Below are 21,259 nucleotides of genomic sequence, written 5' to 3'. Positions count from 1 at the left end.
ATGTGAAAAATTGTCATATTCATACCTTCACGAGTCTAGTTCATCTGAACTACTCTCAGACTCCTCCTCGAAGGGTTGTTCAGGTTGACCAACTATCACTCGTGTTGGTTATTTAGTTATAGTGTGCTAATAGTGTAGAGAAGATAAAAGAGAATAAATGTGTTTATAATAATATAACTCTTCTTCTTCTTCTTCTCTAATCTGATTACATAAAAAGAGATTTATTTATACTGATAGGTTGTTCATATAAATATAGGCCCTGTTTGGAAGTTAGAGGTTTGGGGCAAAATTAGAGGTTTGGGGTGGTTTAGAGGTTTGACCACTAGAATCCGCTAATATAAGTGTTTGGTAGTTAGCAGATTTAAATAGAGGTTTGGACCCAAAAAGCTAATTTTGAAAAACCTACTTTGAGGAGCTTTTTGGGTTAGAGGTTTTGGTTTGTGTCATAAAAAGCTAATCAATCAGCTATTAACCAAACAGTTTTACGAGAAACAGCTAATTAATTCAATCCACTAGTCAAAACATCTATTTCAATCCACTAGTCAAAACATCTAATTCAATCCGCTAATAGCTAACCGCTAACAGCTAATCCCCAAACAGGGCCATAGTAATTTTACAACTATCATCAATATTGATTGTTTATCTTATACGACAATTAAAACCTTATTGGTTTAAATTTAATAATATATAAAACTCTTATTTTATATATAACAAATATTGAAGTTCTTCATAATTGAACACTCCTCCTTGAAGAACATCTTGTGTTGGCTAAGCTTATTCCTCAAAGATTCAAACTATATTTTTGAAAGTGATTTTGTAAAAATGTCAGCTAGTGAATCTTCTATATGACAGTGAACTAGGCTCACTTTTCCTTTGTTTTCTACTTCTTGAACGAAGTGATACTCTATTTTAATTTGCCTTTCTATGTTGTATTGGGTTCTTTGCAATAGCAATTGCTGCTGTGCTATCAAAATAAATCTTAGTTGTTGATTGTTGTTTTTCCCCATATTCTACAAGTATCATCATGAGACATGTTACTTGATTGACTGTTGTACATACTCCTATATACTCGATCGGCTTTAACTGTTGATTGAGCAATTATATCTTGCTTTTAACTTAACAAAGAATATATTCCATTTTCAAGTGAAAATGTGTATGCCATATGCGGAGGTGCTTTTTATATCATCTACCGACCCCGCCCCATCACTATATAAATATTATATTATTGTAGTAGTTTTGGTTTATGCACAAACCTTTATAGCATACATTATATCTTGTTATGTTGTACTTTAATATAGTAAACTGTTAATCATACTTCTATTACACATAACATGTGCTTCTCATGAATCATCATCATTGCTTAATTTATCATTTTGAGCTACAGAGTTGAAATTGGATTACATTTATCCATGTTAACTTCTTCAAGATGTTGCTTGCATATCTTTTTTTACAAATGAAGATGCTTCTTTTCTTTGATCAATCTCCATTCCTACAAATTAGTTTATTAATCCTAGTTCTGTCAATTCAAACATCTTCATAATTTGTTCTTCAAATTTAGTAATCATTAAGAGATTACTTCCACTAATAATAAGATCATCAACATAAATGAAAAGAATGAGTACTAGTATGTGAATATTAGTATGTATGATCCTTCCAATTTAATATATAAACTCGCTTCATTCAGACATTTATTGAATCCTTGTTGATGGTCTTACTGTTACTGGAAGTAATCTCTCAATGGTTACTAAATTTAAAGAACAACTGATGAAGATGTTATAAATTACGGACCTAAGATTAATTAACTACTTTTTAAGAATGTAGATATATCAAAGATAAGAAGGGATCTTCATTTGTGAGAAAGATATGCATTTAACATCTTGAAGAAATGTAATCCAATTTCAACTCCCTCAAAATGACAAATTGCCCAGAGATGACGATTTAGGTGAGGCATATGTTAAGCACTATAGAAGTATATGATTGGCAGTTTACTATACTTAAGTGCAAGGCCATATATATAATGTATGCATGCTACAAGTATGCTATAAAGGTTTATGCAAAAATCTTAAACTTATAGGATATTCAGATAGTGATTGGACGGGGTGAGTAGATGATATGAAAAGCACCTCCCGATACATATTTTCACTTGGAAAACGAATATTCTCTTTATAATTAAGTCAATTGTAAGACATAGTAGCTCAATCAACAGCTCAAGCCAATCATATAGCAGCATTTGCAACACTCAAGTAAGTAATAAGGCTCAAGATGATACTTGTAGAATTGGGTGAAAAACAAAAATCGACAACTAAGATTTATTTTGATAGCACACTAGTAATTGTTATTACAAGGAACCCAATACACCATAGAAAGAGAAAACACATTAAATTAAAGTATCACTTTATTGAAGAAGCTAGAAAAACAAAGGAAAAGTGAGCCTAGTTCACTGTCATACAGAAGATCCTGTAGCTGAAATTCTTACAAAATCACTTTCAAAAGCAAAGTTTGAAACTCTAATTAATAAGTTTGGCATACAGAAGAAGTTCTTGAAGGAGGAGTACTAAATAATGAAGAGCTTCATAATTTTGTAATATGAAATAAAAGATTTATATATTATTAAATACAAACCAATAAGTTTTTAATAGTAGTATAAGATAAACCACCTGTATTGATGGTACATGTACAATTCTATGTTTATAACTGAAAACCTATCAGTATAAATAAAGTTGTTAAGTAATCAGATAAGAGAAGAAGAAGAGTTCTATTATTATAAATGCATTTATTCTCTTTTATCTTTTCTGCACTAGTAGCACAATATAACCAAAGAACCAACACTAATGAGTTGGTCAACCTGAAAAACCTTTCAAGGAGGAGTGTGAGAGTTGTTCACATTAACTAGATTCAGGAAGATATGAATATGACAATTTTTGAGATACACCACCTACAAAAACTCGAAGACTAAGATATATGATAATAGTGACCATACCATACCATACCATACATACTCAATATTCCCGCTTAGAGCAGGGTCTCCGGAGGGTAAAATGCACGCAGCCCTGCCCCTACCCTTAAAGTAGAGAGACTGTTTCCGTGAAGACCCCCGGCTTAGTGTACGATAAATAAAATAGTGTGTTATACAATATGACTATAATACCTTAGCCCATGGTCTTCTTCACATGGGACTTACCTAAACATTCCCCATTGTCGGTGGCGAAAGCCGGTTAGGAAACGAATGGGGAAATCAAGAACCATCACTTTCACCGACTGCAAGGTTGAAGACATGGGAGAAGAGAGATTGGTGCAAACCAAATCGGAGCATAAAACCTTGAATCTTATAAAAAATCCAAATCATGAGCAAGTTCAATTTTTTTTACTTTCTCTCGGATGAACCAAATAATTATGAGCAAGCAGCTCAACACAAAGAATGGAGAGTTTCAATGAATGTAGAAATTTACATGATTGAGAAGAACCATACATGGGAGTTAGCTGATAAACCACCACACAAGGATACTGTTGGTGTGAAGTGGGTTTTCAAAACCAAGTAAAATCCATGTGGTTCAATTCAGAAAAGAATGCAAGGCTAGTTGTGAAAGACTACTCACAACAATTTGGAGTAGATTATAGTGAAACTTTTGCGCCTATTTTAAGATAGGACACAATTAGAACAAGATAAATCACCAATATTGATGGTACATGTACAATTGCTATATTAATATGAACAACCTATGAGTATAAATAAGGTTGTTATGTAATCCAGATGTATAAGATAAGAAGAAGAGTTATATTATTATAAATACATTTATTTTCTTTTATCTTATGTGCACTATTAGCACAATAATCAAATATCCAACATTCGGTATGAGAGCTATAGGATCAAAAGGGCTTATACTTACTTTCCCAATATTACAATGGCATTTCCTCAGCATCAAGTTATTCTCATTTTTAATGGATAAAACTTTAAGTTTTGGAGTATTAAAATGAAAGTTGTCATGCAAGCTACACAATTTTGCAAAAGGTGGTACCCTCTGATTAAGCTGTGTAAAGAAGACATAATATTTGTGAATGTTGTTATCAGTTTGATGCTTGTTTTTCCAGCAATTTTGCAAAACATTGTATTAGTTTTCAAACTTATATATAATTTACATGGATGAAAAGACTTGTTTTGAGTTTACTCAAACAGTTAGACTTGATAACATGCAGTATTATCTTTCTCATTGCTTTTTGGCAGTTTCTATAATCTATATTTCTTAGTTAAATAATGGTTGCATTGGTTTCATATGGCGTCATACATGACTCTTTGCCAATTTTATGTTGATATTCTTTTATTATGTACCATACCCTATTGTTGTCAAATATCCGTTATTGATTGCATAAAGAAGCAATATTTCCTCTATTCAGCAGTGATAATTGTTGTGATGCTTAAACTCTTTGCAAAACTCGCCGGAAACATGACATGAACATTTAGATCTATATTAGAAAGTAATTCAAAAATCAGACTCTTCATCTCTGATATCCTATCCACATGTTCAATGACGTATCTTTAATTATATGACCTATCTGTAAGAGGAAGAGAAGAATAAGAAAATATATGAAGAAACAGAGGTGAGATTGATGTGAAAGGATAAAAGAAGTAACTCTTTCTTGATTTATGCAATTGTTTGTAATGTAGTATGATAGAATGATATTTATTTATTAATAATTAAGAACTATAGTATTAATTGAAAAACAATATTGGATGATCTAAATCCAAGTTTTGGATCCTCATCAAACATTAATACCCTAGGTCTTTTATTTTTTAGTTGGAAAAATCTGACCCCAATTTGTGTCCATGTCCTATCCTTTCAAAATAGTGTGAAGTCCTAGGATAATTGCACTAATCCTTTTAATTACGCAGTGATAGGGTGAGCAAGAAAACGAAACTGAACCGAAACTGATAAAACCCAGTTAAAACCAAATCATATAAAACCAAACCAAGACCGAAACAGAAAAATTAGAAACCGAATCATTTTAGATGGTTCGGTTTAGGTTTTAGATTCACACCAAACCGGTATAAATCCGAACCGGTTATTAATTTATTAAAATCTACATATACTTTTATGTTTAGTACTAGCTAGTGTACTATAGTAAAAAAAATAAGCAAGAAAAAAATTAGAAAAAATAATAATTTTGCCAAGAGGTCCAGAATACTTGATCAGCTGATATCCTATTTTTTAAGTCTGCATTGTGTCTGAATTTTCAACTGAGTTCTAGACTCCATGCTGCAGACTTGCTAATGTATCTTTTATATTAATGTTATTGTTTTGATTATTAAAAACTTATATTTATATATTTATTTTATTGGTTTTGATTCTTAGACAATTTATATCTTAAAATTTTGTAAACTTCATAATTTTTGTTTTGAAGTTCCCTGAATTTGACGAACAGAAGTGTACAACTCAATTTATAATTAAGTCTTTTTACCTAATTAATATAATTTTCTCTAGTTATTTTCATATGGTTTTAAAAGCAAACCGAACCGAAGATAAACGAATCGAGATTTTTGAAACTGAAAATGAACTGGGATTCAATTAGAATTGCGATTTTGAATTCCTAAAATCGAAGATATATATATGGTTCCAATTCTGGTTTTATTCGAAAACCGAAGCCCGCCATGTTTTACCTATAGATATAGTTGTGTAGTGTATTAATATTAATGCTCCAAAAATTTAGTAATGCGTGACTATGTATAATTAGTATGATTTACTAATAATATGTCACGAATTACTTTCTGTCTTGCTTTTGGCAAACACTTTATATTAATCCTCACAATTACGAGTCAAGTAAATCTAGATATATTTGCTATTTCTTGAAAATATTATTGGTGACTAATGTCATTTTTTCAGATAGTCTACATGTAAGATAAAAACTGATTTACTTCATGTCTCCCATTTTTGTGACAAATTAACTTTGTTATATAAATATTCATGTGGTCTGGTGGTTGAAATATATTTCACCTGATATATATGTACTTCTCGGAGGAAAACTCGACTGCTCAAATGGCATCAGTATCCCAAACAGCTCAAGATGTTGCACTCTTCTAGGGCATCAGTTGGTCCTACTGTGCAAGGAATTCATGGTCAGATGCTGGATATTGCAGGGAAGACGTACAGTCGTCAAGCTAGCCAGAGTGTGTAGGTCTACTCCATATCATTCTGAAGTACCCAGAAACCTGCGAGTACTTTACAACCAAAAGCAAGAAGTTCTTAACTACGCAATTGAATACAATGTGTACCTCAGTGAACACCTTTACCCAGACCTACAAGTGGATAATTAATTCCAAGTCAGTTTATCAATATTTTATCTTATATGGTGATGAGTAAAAGAAAAAGAAAAGAGTGAATATTCTGCTTTCTTCTTCAGAACCCTTGTAGATTAGTAATGTTATTTGTGCAGGACTTCAGTTAATATAGTGTTATGTACAAGGGCTGATTTGTTGCTAATTAAATTCTGGCCCAAAATTTATTGTAACTATCAAGCATGTGTTAAAATATAGCATAAGATTCATTTGGGGACTTCCTCTAACACCTTACCATGTTGAGATCAGTCCATCTAAAACCTTAAGGTGGGGAAGCCCCAAATGGATCTTATGCTATAATTTTAACAATATGATATGAAGTGTGTGTATTCACCTGGGTTTGGTATATATTTCCCTTTACCTCTACATTGCATAATGTATATATGATTTTTACACCCTGTTAAAGACATGATGTACTTTATACAAATCTCCTAGGATCATCCCTGATATGATAGAAATTTGGTTTTGTAAGACCAGTCTTGCCAGAGTCCCAAGATACGATGATTTGTAATGTTGATAACACTTAGTGTTACATATTTATCTTATCCTCTTACTTCTATATAAAGCAACTTTTATGGTACACTTCAAGTCTGCAACATATACAAACATCACGAATTTATTCTTTCAGGATTTGAATCATGCTTGAATGTTAGGATTTCCCGCTCCTAATAAAAAATGGTTTTTGAATCTCAGTGCATATGTTGTGGAATGTCAAAGCTAAAATAGAAATTCGATAGGGTGGAACCTCAAAGTCAATGCTTCATAAAAATTAGACATGAGATATACTTGGGATTGGGATTGAGGGGAGTTGTTGCTGAGGGTAATTAAAAAGTCATTTATATATTAGTCAAGTCGAATTTTAAGCGGCTTAAACTTTACAAATTCAATAATGTGGTATCCGGAGGTAATAGACCCCAAAAGAGGCTTAGGGTAAAAAGTTATTTATATTAGCTAAGTAAAATTTTAAGCCGTTTAAACCTTACAAGTGCTGCAATCAATGTGGTATGTGGAGGTAATAGACCCTGCAAAAGGCTTCGGTAGGACGAGGCCAGCAGTTGGGGGAAAGGCTAATGATGCTTTACTTTCAGTTTTGCCTGCCAAAACTTTCAAGAATTTAGTGAAAACAAGACAAGTGTATACAATGGTCTCGCGTCTCTAGCCTCTCACCTGTTGCTAAAGACCCGGACTACTAAAAAATCATATACAAATTAAAATCTGCTGTGTAGTTTATAGGATTTTTGTGAAAAAATAGACACATGTAGAATGGTGTCCCTCTTTCCCCTTCAATTTCAGGCCTAAAAGGCCTACAAGCACTTCATAGCTACTTGTCTTATGCATATTATGGATCAGTGTCAAAGATGATCCTTTACTCAGAAAGATGGCTTCACTAAGAATACAATTTATAGTTGCAATTTAAATACGATTCGTATTATAAATAGTTTTATATGAATATAGTATGTGGGTGGTAGTGCCTGACATGAATTGCAAAAAATGACAATTTTTTTTAAAATGTTGTGTTCAATTATTTTAAAGCATTAAACACATTTTAGAAAAAGATTCCAAATGAGAGTCTTTCCTTAAAATTTAAAATCTAGAACGTGCTCGTGCCTTGCACGGGCTATTAAGTTAGTTATTATAAATAGATAAAAATTCGAATCACCTAATATCACATAATTTATTACCATATTATCACAATCCTATTCCTTAACTATTATAAATAAATAAAAATTCGAGTCGTCGAACATTACGACTATCACCAACATGAGTTATTGTTATGATTATTATAAACAGAAACAATTCGAATCAACGAATATCACATCAATTATCACTAGATTATCACATTCAAGTATATCTTGTTCCTTAATTATTACAATTAGACAAAACTTTGAATCGTCAGTTATCACGACTATCACTAATATTTATCGCTATAATTTTTATAAATAGATAAAATTTGAATCAACGGATTGACATCAGTTATCACTAGATTATCACAATCTTATTCCTTAATCGTTATAAATAGATAAAAATTCGAATCACTGTACATCATGATATCATTAACATATTGCTATAATTATTATAAATAGAGAAAATCCAAATCAATGAATATCACATCAGTTATCACTATATTATCGAATTCATGTCTTGTTCCTCAATTATTATAAATAGATAAAAATGCAAATCGTCAAACATCACGGCTATAAATAACATGAGTTATGACTATAATCTATACTATACTATAATAAGCCAACATGGGTATAATTTGTAATCCAAAGTTTTAGTTATATTTTTTGGTTAGGTACTCTCCTTTTGGTACCACAAGTCTACAAATGTGGAGTCTATTAGTATTATATTGTTAAACAGTTTCAAATACTAAAAACACTCATAACAATACATTATCATATAATATTTCATTAAAAAATTATAATGATGTTATAAATAAAATTATAAATATACAATTTTGAATTTTTTTTTTTTAACAAGAACTTTCATATAACTCTTTTTAATTTTAACGTGTTCTATTTCAATATAAACACGAACCATTACATAACTCTTTCTAACTCTAATCTTAAAAGTTATTGTTGTCAAAAAAACCAAGATAACAAAATTACGTTTGAAATTTGATTGATTAGATTACTGAATCTTTCAAAGGTATTACACGATCGGCTATGTTTGGAAAAGATTTGAATTTTCTAATTTTTTTTATTTTTAAATCTACGTGTACTAAATTCAAATTAAATGTACTAATATATATACATACATACATACATACATACATATATATATATATATATATATATATATATATATATAGTCAGTTGAATAATATAATTTAATTAAAATTCAATCTATTAATACTAAAATACTAATAAAATGATGTTAAAATTTAAATTATAAATAATAAATTACGAACTATATTCCCGCCCGTGCTTCGCACAGGTTAAAGGCTAGTTATTATAAATAGATAAGTATTCAAATCGCTGAATATCGATCACAGCAATTATTATTAGATTATCACATTCAATTATCTTGTTCTTCAAGTATTTGTAACTAGACTAGATAAAAATTTGAATCTCCAAATATCACAACTATCACAAATATCAGTTATCGATATAACTATTGTAAATAGATAATAATTCGAATCACTGAACAGGAACAGCATGACTATCACTGACATTAGTTATCTAGACGAGCAATCTTCTAAAAAAAGGAAAAAACCCTTAAAAAATCATTCACACCACAATTGCAATAATGGATAAAAGAGGCCCAACTCTGGAAATCCCAAATCCATGGGCCATGAGAGAAAAAGTCGCGAACGAGGTCATACTTTCCGCCTAAACTACACTTTGGTTCGTAATTTAAAAAAGCAAGCTGAGTTGTCATTTTCAAAACCCAAAAGTCGCGTCTCTTGCTCGTCGTATAACATCTCTATATAAACCCTCCTCTCTCTTCACTCTCCCTTCGTCCCATCCCTTCAAATTGCTTCGATTCTCTCTATTCACACCTCTCCTAGCTATCTTTCTGGTAATCCCCGATATCATCTCTATTTAATCATGTGCTTTTTCTTTGTTAACGTGCTGAGATTTAATAATTTTTACTGTTTGTTTGTGTTCTGTCACTAATCGATAGCTTAAAACTGAATTACTAGGGGTAAAGGATTAAGAATGCTATCTCTGTGGTAATACCCGATTTTATCTCTATTTAATCGTGTGATTTTTTTCTGTTAACGTGCTGAAATTTGATAACGTTTGATATATGTTGTGTTATGTTACTAATCGATATGATTGGGGGCGGTTAACTTTATTCATTTATAGAAAATGTTATTGGTTTATCGAATATTTATTTATACAGTGTCGGGGTTTTGCGGACATTTCGTTTATAAAAATGGGTCAATTTTATGTCAAAGATAAAGTATCTTAAAATTGAACTACTGTCGTAAGGGATTAAGAATATTATATTCGGATGTTGTCTTAGCAAATTGTGCTGTTGGAGTTTATAAATGGGTCAATTTTGAGTCAGATGTAAAATAGCTTAAAATTGAATCATTAGGGGTAAAGGAATTAAAAATGTTATCTTCGGGGTTTTTCTCAGTGATTTATGTTGTGTTCAGGTTAATTAGCTGTGCGGATGGAATTCAGGATCAGGAAGAAAATGAGGACTGGTAATGGAAGTGTACAAGGTGAAGATAGAATCAGTAGCTTGTCGAATGATCTGATACACAAGATTTTGTCGAATGTCGATACAAGAACTGCGGTTCAGACAAGCATTTTATCAAAGAGGTGGGAGCTGGTCTGGAAAACTCTTCCTTTTCTTAAATTTGATGGGTATGGAAAATATTTTAACAGGAAAGAAGCTCGATTTTTGAGGTTTGTTGACAAGGTTTTTACAAATCGGAACTATGAGTCTCGGATACTAAATTTGGAACTCAATGTGAAAAAGGCGATTGGTCCGGATTTAGTTGAAAATTATGTGCAGTATGCAATTTCCCGCCGTGTTCATGACTTGCATGTTGATTTGTGTCATATTTATCCATTGTCGATTTTCAATTCTACTAGGTTGAAGGAACTTAAATTGACCATGAGACCTGGATCGGAGGGATTTTTTAGGTCAGATTGTTGGAGTTTGCCTGTTTTAACAAATCTTCATTTGATATGCGCTCATCATAGCCACGAATTGTCGATGTCACTTTTCACATGCTTGCCCGCATTGGAAACCCTGTGCCTCGATCATTGCTATTTGCCGGATTCTTTTCGTTTACCCACTTTAAAAGTTCTCTGCCTGGCAAGGTGTGATATGCCGGGAATAGTTTGGCATTTGCCAGCTTTGAGTAGTCTAGAGTTGGATGATGTTGTATTTTCTGCAAATATGAATGAGCTTTTCTCTGTTCTTGTCAGACTTCAGAGTCTTACTTTATCATTTCGGAGGAAAAATAAGCAACAGTGCTTTATATCTTGTCCCGAATTGTTGAACTTGGAACTCAGGTCCAGCAGCATGACTACTACAAGTTCTCTTACCGGTAACATTGTGGTTATGGCACCAAATCTTCGTAGTTTCAGTTCTGTTGGTATCTTTCCTGTTATGTGCGGAGGTTCCAAGTTAGAGAACGTCAATATCAAACTAAGGGGTTGTTTTAAACACAAAACTAAGTTTCCGTTGGAGTTCCTAAAACAGTACTATCACAGGTTTATATTTATGTTTCCAGGATTGGGTAATGCCAAAATTCTCGCTCTCGACTTAGACACCGTTGAGGTACGTTGATGATTTATTTTTGCAAGTATATAATCATCATGTCCTTATTTATCTTTAGGACCAATGATTTTATTTGATATTTGGCAGTTGAATTAGTTCTATTTGCTGATTGCTATGTTCTGATCAATTTTAATTGTTATTTCCTAGGCACTTATTGCAGTCTCTGACTTTCTGGCACGTTTTCCATCTCCATTTTATAACTTGAAGTTTTTAAAGCTACCGAAAGGATATCAGCAATCAAGTCTATCTGGTGCATTGAAAGGTTACCTGCTTGGTGGTTCTCCAGAAGCCAGCATTGTGACAGGACTGACACAGGTAAGCAAAGGCACATAAAATTCATGTTACTTAATAGTAAGGCTATACATATGTGCCGTTATATTTCCAAAGAATCTGTTATATCCGAAAAGTTTAACTAATTGAAATCCCGAGCAATGTAATTTTAAGTTTTACTATTCAACCTTTGAATAGTTTACCCTTATGGCAGTAGGAAACGTAAGTGCTATCTTGCTTAATAATTTGGCTATGATTAAATTATAAAATGTGACTATGATTAATATTTATGGATGATATTGGCAGAAACCTTTTATTTAGGCAGGCGTAATAAAAATAGTTTTCGGCTTCATTGATTTTCACTGTCTTTAGTTTTGACATTTCCATATGGATTGTATGTAGATATTTTCATTAACATACCTTTTAATATCTATATGGCCACGAGTAAAAGATAGAGAAAAGAGTGAATATTTTGCTTTCTTCTCCAGGACCCTTGTAAATTAGTAATGTTATTTGTGCAGGACTTCAGTTAATATAGTGTTATTTACAAAGGCTGATTTGTTGCTAATTAATTCTGGCCCAAGATTTATTGTAACTATGAAGCATATGATATGAATGTGTGTGTATTTCAGAATTATGAAGCATTTGATATGAATGTTTATTCACCTGAGTTTGGTATTTATTTCAGTATCATTTCAATCCCGAATCGGATTTGGTTTCGCTGCCAGGTTGGAAAGCTTTGCTTCGAGAACCTGTTGCCAGAGCAGGCAATGCTCAAGCAAGCTCTTCAAGGGAAACCAGTGGTTTTAGGCTTTGGAGGGGTCATGAGGTTAAGTCAGTGTATGTAAGCCTACTTGAGCGGATTACAAAAGAGTACCCAGATACTCTGAAGCACATCACTTCCAAAGTCAATGTCATTCAGACTATGATGTTGAATGTGTTTTGCACAACAGTGACCTATTATATGAACACCGCAGTAGCTGATGTCAGTGCCGCCATGATCACGGAGTACAGGGCATTATTTTCTGACTTGCAGAGATGGGGATTTGACATAAGTTGGCTGGTCAGACGTCTGAACTATGTGGAAGAACTCCGAAATTCAAAACCCTTAATTAATGAGCTTCATGCAATTTTCTCTCGCATTCATGATATGCAGACTCTCCCTCCTGAGAAAATGACAGAGATTCACAAGGCTTTTGGAACCATGGATGCTGGCCTTTCTCTCCACTTTATTGGCGACGACTTACTTCCTAGTTCTTAGTTATCTTATGGTCACCAAGGCAAGATGATTTTACAGATAGTTTAAGAGTGGTGCATTAGTTTCTCAGAAATGGATTATCTGAATTTAAATGTTTTAGTTTTCAAAATGTCATAAAATACATACAAAGAGACCACATTTTTTGTAGGTTATTAATGGATGGTTGTAATTAAACACCGAAGGAATGTTCCTTCAATTTTCGCCATAAGTTTTTTTTGTTTATGAAAGAATAATAATTTTTAGTTTGTTTTTTTAAAGTGCACGTTCAAGATTTAAATTGGAGCTGGGGTGGGAAAACATGACATTCCTTTAAAGAGTTTAATTGTGTTAATTTTTGTGGATGGTTTTTACTTGAAACTTGTGCTTTTTATTTACTTAATCATTTGAAATGCAATGCTATATATTTTTTAAATTGATTTTACGTTATAAAATTGATAATTTATAATCTAATACTTAAAAACTGAGGAGTACTCCTCGATTTTTAAGTATTTGTTTTTTGATTTTATTTAGCACACATATTAAGGTGTTTTGATCATATAACTATAAATATTATTTCGAACTTTTGTTTTTTGTGAATAAAAATATTGATGTAAATATTTTAATTCAAAAATAGAAAATAATATTTTTAACTATGTATCCAATGCATTTTATTAAACGTGCCAAAAAGTTGATATACAAGAACTATGAGAGTAATTCTCAAGTTATCTTGCATTGTCATATGAATTTTGGATATTATATTCTTCGTGTACTATGTAATTTTTTGCCGGTAGAGAGCTTCTCAAGTTATCTTGTATTGTCATCTGAATTTTCGATATTATATTCTTTGCGTACTATGTACATTTTTTCCGGTAGAGGGCTTCTAAAGTTAACTTTAGATATATTCCTACTGTTACTTGCCTAAACTACCTAGTTTTGTCCCGGTGTTTTTTGGGCAGATGATTGACAAGAAAACCATACTTGTAGTTTCATGATGTAATTGTATTTGATGTTACATATAAAACAAATAATTTTTCATTGCCGTTTGCTCCATTTATTGATGTAAACCACCATACGCCATCTATCCTATTTGGGTGTGCTTTATTGGCGGATGGAAAAGATAAAACTTTAATATGATTATTTAGGCGGTGGTTAAATTGTATGTGGGGCGTGTATCCAGAGCAATTATTAATGATCAAGATCGAGCCATCAGAAATGTTATTGCACAGGTATTCCCAAAATATTGTACTTTGCACCTTGCTCTTCATGAAAATAAGCATCTTGGTCTTTAGGTTGTGCATACAACCCAGAACTTGACTTGGGCGAAATAAAGCGACAGTTGAAGATCCTGCTCAATATTGGTATACATCAATTGAAAAGTATAAATATTGTTATGAAGAACCATTAACCAGGAAACAGAAGACTGAAATGAAATCTTAGAAGTGGGTACGTGGAGAGTATGTATGGGCAACAGCGTCATTGGATAAAAGCTTATTTGCGTGACACATTTTTCATAGGTTTGCAAATAGTATACTTTTAAAAGTTATATTTTCTATGTCATTACATCTTGCATATGTATTGGTTTTCATAATTTTCAATCCTATAGGCATGAAAGCTAGTTCTAGAAGTGATCAAAGTATGAGTACCTATTTTGATGGATATGTCAATAGTATGACACCTTTGTCATATTTTATAGAGCAACATGATAAAGAACTCTATGATCGAAGTGGAAATTCACTAAAAAAAAAGTACAAAACCGACCATCAAAAACGGCCGTTTAGCCTTAAAACTATCGGTTTTAGGGTTATAACCGACCAACAATAATGGTGGTGGGTTTTAACCTGGTCGATTATGACATATTGGTCGTGTTTATGGCATAAAACCGACCGTCCCGGTGGTCGGTTTTCTCAGCTGCAAAAAAATCGCTCGTCCGGGTCCTACACTGCCAGCTGGAGCCACGTGGACGCACCTGCCACACGAAGATTTAGTCTCTATGAAAACTCATCCTGATTTGACTAAGTTACTCCCTTTAGAGGTGCACGAAGCCAAAGTTTACGCAAGAAATGTATTTGAAGGTTTTATGAAATTAGAATTTAAACAAATCATTTTTTGTTGGCATGAGAAATTGCAGAAGAAGGGTGATCTCACTGTATATGAGGTTTACTATGAATTTAATCAATGTGTCTGCTATCACAATGTTGAGGTAAATCATATTGACATGTAATTTAAGTGTACTTGTTCCAGGTTTGAGTTTGGTGGAATGCTCTGCAAGCACATATTGTATATTACGAAGCAGAAATTTTCATTAAATTGAGTCCCAGGTTAGTATATTTTAACTAGATATATGGACACTTGGTGACACATTAGCCTTGGCCAGCTGCAATCAAGTTGATGGTATCAACAGTTATCCGGCCCGATGAAAATAGGTGACACCATCTGAAGCATTATTTTTTATAAGCAAACACTACAAGGAAAACAGCATCAGACAAGCGTTTTTGCCCGTTGTCTGATACCAAGAAAAACCGTGGTCTATTGCGATGCCGTCTGATACACGCCTCAGACAACGGTACCGACCGTTGTGTGAGATCAAGAAACACAACGGTTTATGTTTAACAGCGTGTTGTGTTACACCCAGAAACAACAACAGATAAGTTTAACAAAGTGTTGTTATAAACATTTCACAACAACAGTCATATTTCGAATTTGTGTTGTTATTAGGACTATCCACAACAGTTTGTGGATATATTTACTTGTTAATAAGAGTATCAGACAAGATTGTTTGAGTTATATAGGCTCGTGTTTTACCACCTTGTACAACGGGCTTAGAGTAGTGGTCACTTGTGTAAGGCTCCTTATAACAATAGTTTATTTGATGAAACAATTGTGTGAAAGCTCTTCTACAACGGTTTTTGTTCCAAATGCTTGAATAATGTTGATTTAGACAATGGTTTGTTACTACTATATACTTATTTGTATATGTCTTAGACAACGATTTTATTCTTAAAATTGTGTTGTTTGTAGGGCATAAGACAACTGTTTTCTTTTTCTTTTCCTTTTGTATTTAGTTATGTCACACAATGGTTTTACATAACCTAATCAAATCATGCTGAAGAATATAATTAACAAGCCATAAATTAGTAACAAAAGTTTTTATTACCAACTATAGTAACAACGTACAATCACATACAAAAATTTGTTTCACACAATTAACAAGAGCCTATATAGAGTAGATAGAAGCCAACAGAAAGCCCTTTGCAAGATAGAGCAGCTTATTGGAGTTTGACCTCCATAATTGTTGCAAGAAAAATAATAACTCCTAGTGTTAGACAATAGGGCTTTAAGATCTACTCCGTATTTGTTGTCTTCTTGACGACAACTCCATTTAATACTAGGGCCAGTAGCTGAATCGACACATGCTTTCCATCCTTGGTTGGCCAGAGGCCCCCATAGAGCAGCTTTTTGTTCATCTGACTAAAAATGAATAAAGCAAATGAGCACATGAAGTTTTTACCATACAAAATTCAGATAAACCACAACCAAATATGCAGCTCAGGCAACTCTTTACTCTTACACACAGTTTGTCAGAGAACAACACTCTTAAGCAGGTTCATATGTCTCGGTTTTATGGCATTAAATTCATGCACAAGATGATCACAAAGTCAGCTATTAGAAGCACAATTCCCCAACTTTTGGCCCTTATGACAAAGAAAAACCTAGGTTATCAGTGCACCCACACTTAAAAACTCCAAGTCTTCTTAATTACGTTCAAGCGTTTCTAGTTGTTACGACTTTGCACATGAATGAAGTCGGTCAATTCAAGCTTAGTCCATTACTAAAATTATCGTCCTTGATGATTCGAATAGTGTGCTTAAATTGTTCGTATTTGTCAATTGCCAATTTTAGTAAATTCCCAGTTTGTTATCTAATCAGACTTACTCATATCTTTTACATGTCTTAATCTACTGCCTTTGACCACAATTAAGTAGTATAACTCAAACCTTAACTGCCATACTATTAATAATTATAAGGTAATTTAATTTCTACACAAACTAATCATCTATCACAAAAATCTCACCTAACCTAAAACTCTCACGCATGTTAGAGTAAAAACTAACAAAAAAAATAATCACAGATCGCAAATACTACATAAATCTATAAGAAGAAAAAGAATTCCCAACAACCCATAATCTAATAAGAAAACAAACACAACCAATATAGAGAAAGATAACACTGAAGGCCAATGAATGTTGATACACATAATCAAGAACACATATCATATATGAATGACACATATATTTATAAACACATATGAAGCTGAAAATGCATACCGGCAGAAATGAAGAAGAGGTGCGGCTAGAGGGAGTGAAAAGAGTGAGCAATACAACAGCAGCAGCATCTAGAGCTCCTCCTGGATTCTGGTGGAGGAGCATCATTCCGGCAGATTCAAACAAGGCAGCTACTCCGGAAAGTCAAAACTAAACAATAAAATAGCCCCCCTTACAAAAAAACAGAACAGAGAGAGAGAGATGAGGGGGATGAAAATAAATAAAGAAATCTATGCTTCTTTTTATCATATCTTTAACTGAGCTTGCTCTCAAAATGTCATCTCTTTAAGCACATTTTCTCAAAAATTAAAAAGGGGGCCTAGATATTCTGATCCTTAAGGAGAAGGTGTTCAAAAGCAGGCTGATGTGAGATTGGAATAAAGTAAATGGTATCCCCATCTGGGCTCTGCTCATTCAAAACAACACCAATTAAGAACTATACTTTCCTATAAACAAAATCAAAATACTATACAAATGCAAAAACAAATGTGACACAAATGCTAAATACATACATAAAAATGTGAGTAGATGTAAAGATATGACCTGAATGGATTTGATGGGGGGCTTGTTGAGTCGATTTAAGTGCTTCTGATGAACCTCAAGCTTCTGCCAAAAAAGGCCACTCCCTCTAGGCACAGGGCTACTCCAACACAAAGTGAAGAAGAAAAACAAGAAAACAAGAGGATAAAGAGAAGAGAGACAACTACAGAGAAGAGAAGAGAGAGCCGGACAGAGAAGAGAGACAACGAGAGAGAATATTGGACAGAGAGAAGAGAATAAAGCTAGATGGTCAGAGAGAGAAGAGAAGAGAAGAGAGACATCTGAGAGAGAGAAGCATAAAGGGGGAAGGCCGTCGACCTGCCGATTGGAGTTTGGAGAGAAAGATAAGGGGGGAAATCAAAATTAGGGTTAATGCTGAAGGGGGGAAACGAAAACTTATGCAGGGGAATGAAATGGTTCAGCTGGAAAGTTTAAAATAAAAAATTGTATTATTATATTTTAATATATTGTCTAGTTGAATTATGAAAAAAATGAATGTTTTAAATATTTATTTATAGTTGATTATCGAAATATCATTAAAAATAGAATTTTAAGTATATGATAATTTAATAATATTAAAAATAAATATTTTATATTTATCTTATACGATCTTTTAGCAAGAATATAGTAGGATATTGTGTCTGGTAAACAAAATAATTTAAATTAATATAAACAATCAGTAACCACCAAAAAATTCAGTTATTAATATATATTATAATAAAATTATGTAATATTATTACATATTACATATTATATACTGAAATATAAATTAGTTGAAACTAAAATATTTTAAGAGTCAAATATAATTGAAATATAAATAACTGAATATTTTTATGGTTACTAATTGTTGTTTTGGGGAGAATCACCAGGCTCATTTTTTCACCTAGATAGATGTGCTTATTTTGTTTTGAGTAATTTTTTGTTATTTATATAATATTAATAATTGAAAAATATTACAAAATAGTATTAGTATGTCTTTAACGTTAAAATTTAGGAAGTACACAATAGAAATTTTGTTTTATATACGATAAGCACTTTATTAGTTATTAATTAGTAATTAGTTTTGGGATTACCATTGTATTAATTTTAAAACATATATTTATATTATGCATATATGCAAATATATATTGTTCATTTGGACAATAAAAATAATTTTGTAGTTCGGATGTAAGTATTGGTATGTGTTCTATGTTAACAATTCAGAAAGTACTGGATGGAATCTTTGTTATGTATAAGATTAGCTCTTTATTAATTGATAAATATATTTTTCGATGATCTAACCGTACGGATGTCGAGAAATAACAATATTAGTCATGTATTAAAAATATCAAAAACTTTTATGTTTATTTTGTATATTTTTTTAATAATACTAATCAAACATAAATTTTGTCTTATTGTAAAAAGGTGTTTTTTGTCCTGTAGTGTCTAACAGACAACGGTTTTTATACGCACTTATGTTGTGTCATTGAAAGTGACACAACTGTTATGGAAGTTATACCGTTGTAAGAGAAAACCATTGCCTAAATTAGGCTCAAACAACGCTTAAGGGAAAATCGGTTGTATAAAAGTACAGTAGACAACGGTTTATGGGAAGAAAACCGTTGTATAATAAATTTTCACTTTTATGAGTTAAAAATTCGCATTTCCTTGATCAATTCTTATTTTTATACTTTTTAACTAAAAAAATATAGTTATATTATGCATATATGCAAATATGTATTGTTCATTTGTAATACCAAGGCAAATTTTACTTCGATGTAAGTATTGGTATGTGTTCTATGTTAACAATTCAGAAAGTACTGGATGGAATCTTTGTTATGTATAAGATTAGCTTTATAATAATTGATAAATATTTTTTTCGGTGATCTAACCGTACGGATGTCGAGAAATAACAATATTAGTCATGTATTAAAAATATCAAAAACTTTTATGTATATTTTGTATGTTTTTTTAACAATATTAATCAAACGTAAATTTTGTCTTATTGTAAAAAGGTGTTTTTTGTCCTATAGTGTCTAACAGACAACGGTTTTTATACGCACCTATGTTGTCACATTGAAAGTGACACAACTGTTACGGAAGTTATACCGTTGTAAGAGAAAACCATTGCCTAAATTAGGCTCAAACAAAGCTTAAGGGAAAATCCGTTGTATAAAAGTACTGTAGACTACGGTTTATGGGAAGAAAACCGTTGTATAATAAATTTTCACTTTTATGAGTTAAAAATTCGCATTTCCTTGATCAATTCTTATTTTTATACTTTTTAACTAATAAAAATATAGTTATATTATGTATATATGCACATATGTATTGTTCATTTGTAATACCAAGGCAACTTTTACTTCGGACGAAATATTGGTATGTGTTCTATGTTAACAATTCAGAAAGTACTGGATGGAATCTTTGTTATGTAAAAGATTAGCTCTATACTAATTGATAAATATTTTTTTCGGTGATCTAACCGTACGGATGTTGAGAACTAACAATATTAGTCATGTATAAAAAAAATCAAAAACTTTTATGTTTATTTTGTATGTTTTTTTAACAATACTAATCAAAAGTAAATTTTGTCTTATTGTAAAAAGGTTTTTTTTGTCCTGTAGTGTCTAACAGACAACGGTTTTTATACGAATCTATGTTGTATCATTGAAAATGACACAACTGTTACGGAAGTTATACCGTTGTAAGAGAATCCATGTTCTAACTTAGGCTCAAACAACGCTTCTCAGAACACAGCAAACAAAACACTTGTCTCATTACAACAACGGTTTCTCAGAATATTGTCTGAAGTTTCTTCACACATCGGCACTAAAAACAGTTGTCTATTGTGCATCATCACACAATACCACTGTTAAGATACCGTTGTCTGATTGAATTTACTAGACAACATTTTTTTAACGGTTGTAGGTCGTGGTGTTAGACAATAGTTTTTCCAGGACGAAAAAAAAGTGTCGTGTCTTTGTTTCGGCCAACGCTTTTTTCAGCGTCCGTTGTCTGATTAGTGTTGTCTGATTCCAGTTTTGTTGTAGTGAAATTGATATATTAGAATCTCGGAGAAGCTTACAAAAGGGTGCAAACACCCTACAAAAAGGCATATAGCCAACATTAGCAACCTTTGCATCTATGTAAGATGGTCCGAGACAAAATACATAAAGGAGACTGAAATTAAATAACTGAGATTGTGAGCTCGATCGAGAGCTTGAGGAGAGATCCACAGATGAATTAGATGCTGGAGCACCGACGAACTTTTCTTTGTTGCAGCAGACAGGTCTGGGGCAGGAGGGTCTGCAAACCCCATAGCAGTGAGAACTTGGT

The 21,259-nt window shown here is 32.3% G+C and overlaps 1 long non-coding RNA gene across 1 annotated transcript; it reads right to left on the bottom strand.

The window, feature by feature from the left end:
- Positions 1-16,178: 16,178 nt before the first annotated feature.
- Positions 16,179-18,333, bottom strand: LOC108198997 (uncharacterized). The gene is made up of 3 exons (XR_010284700.1): positions 17,948-18,333; positions 17,408-17,810; positions 16,179-16,550 (listed from the first exon to the last, which is right to left on the bottom strand). It is a non-coding gene; the product is annotated as an uncharacterized LOC108198997 (long non-coding RNA).
- Positions 18,334-21,259: the final 2,926 nt, after the last annotated feature.

The sequence above is a fragment of the Daucus carota genome, chromosome 1, assembly GCF_001625215.2.
Source record: "Daucus carota subsp. sativus chromosome 1, DH1 v3.0, whole genome shotgun sequence".
Taxonomy (NCBI): Eukaryota; Viridiplantae; Streptophyta; class Magnoliopsida; order Apiales; family Apiaceae; genus Daucus; species Daucus carota.
Note: the sequence above shows the minus strand (reverse complement) of the source record. Positions and strands in the feature narration are given on the sequence as shown.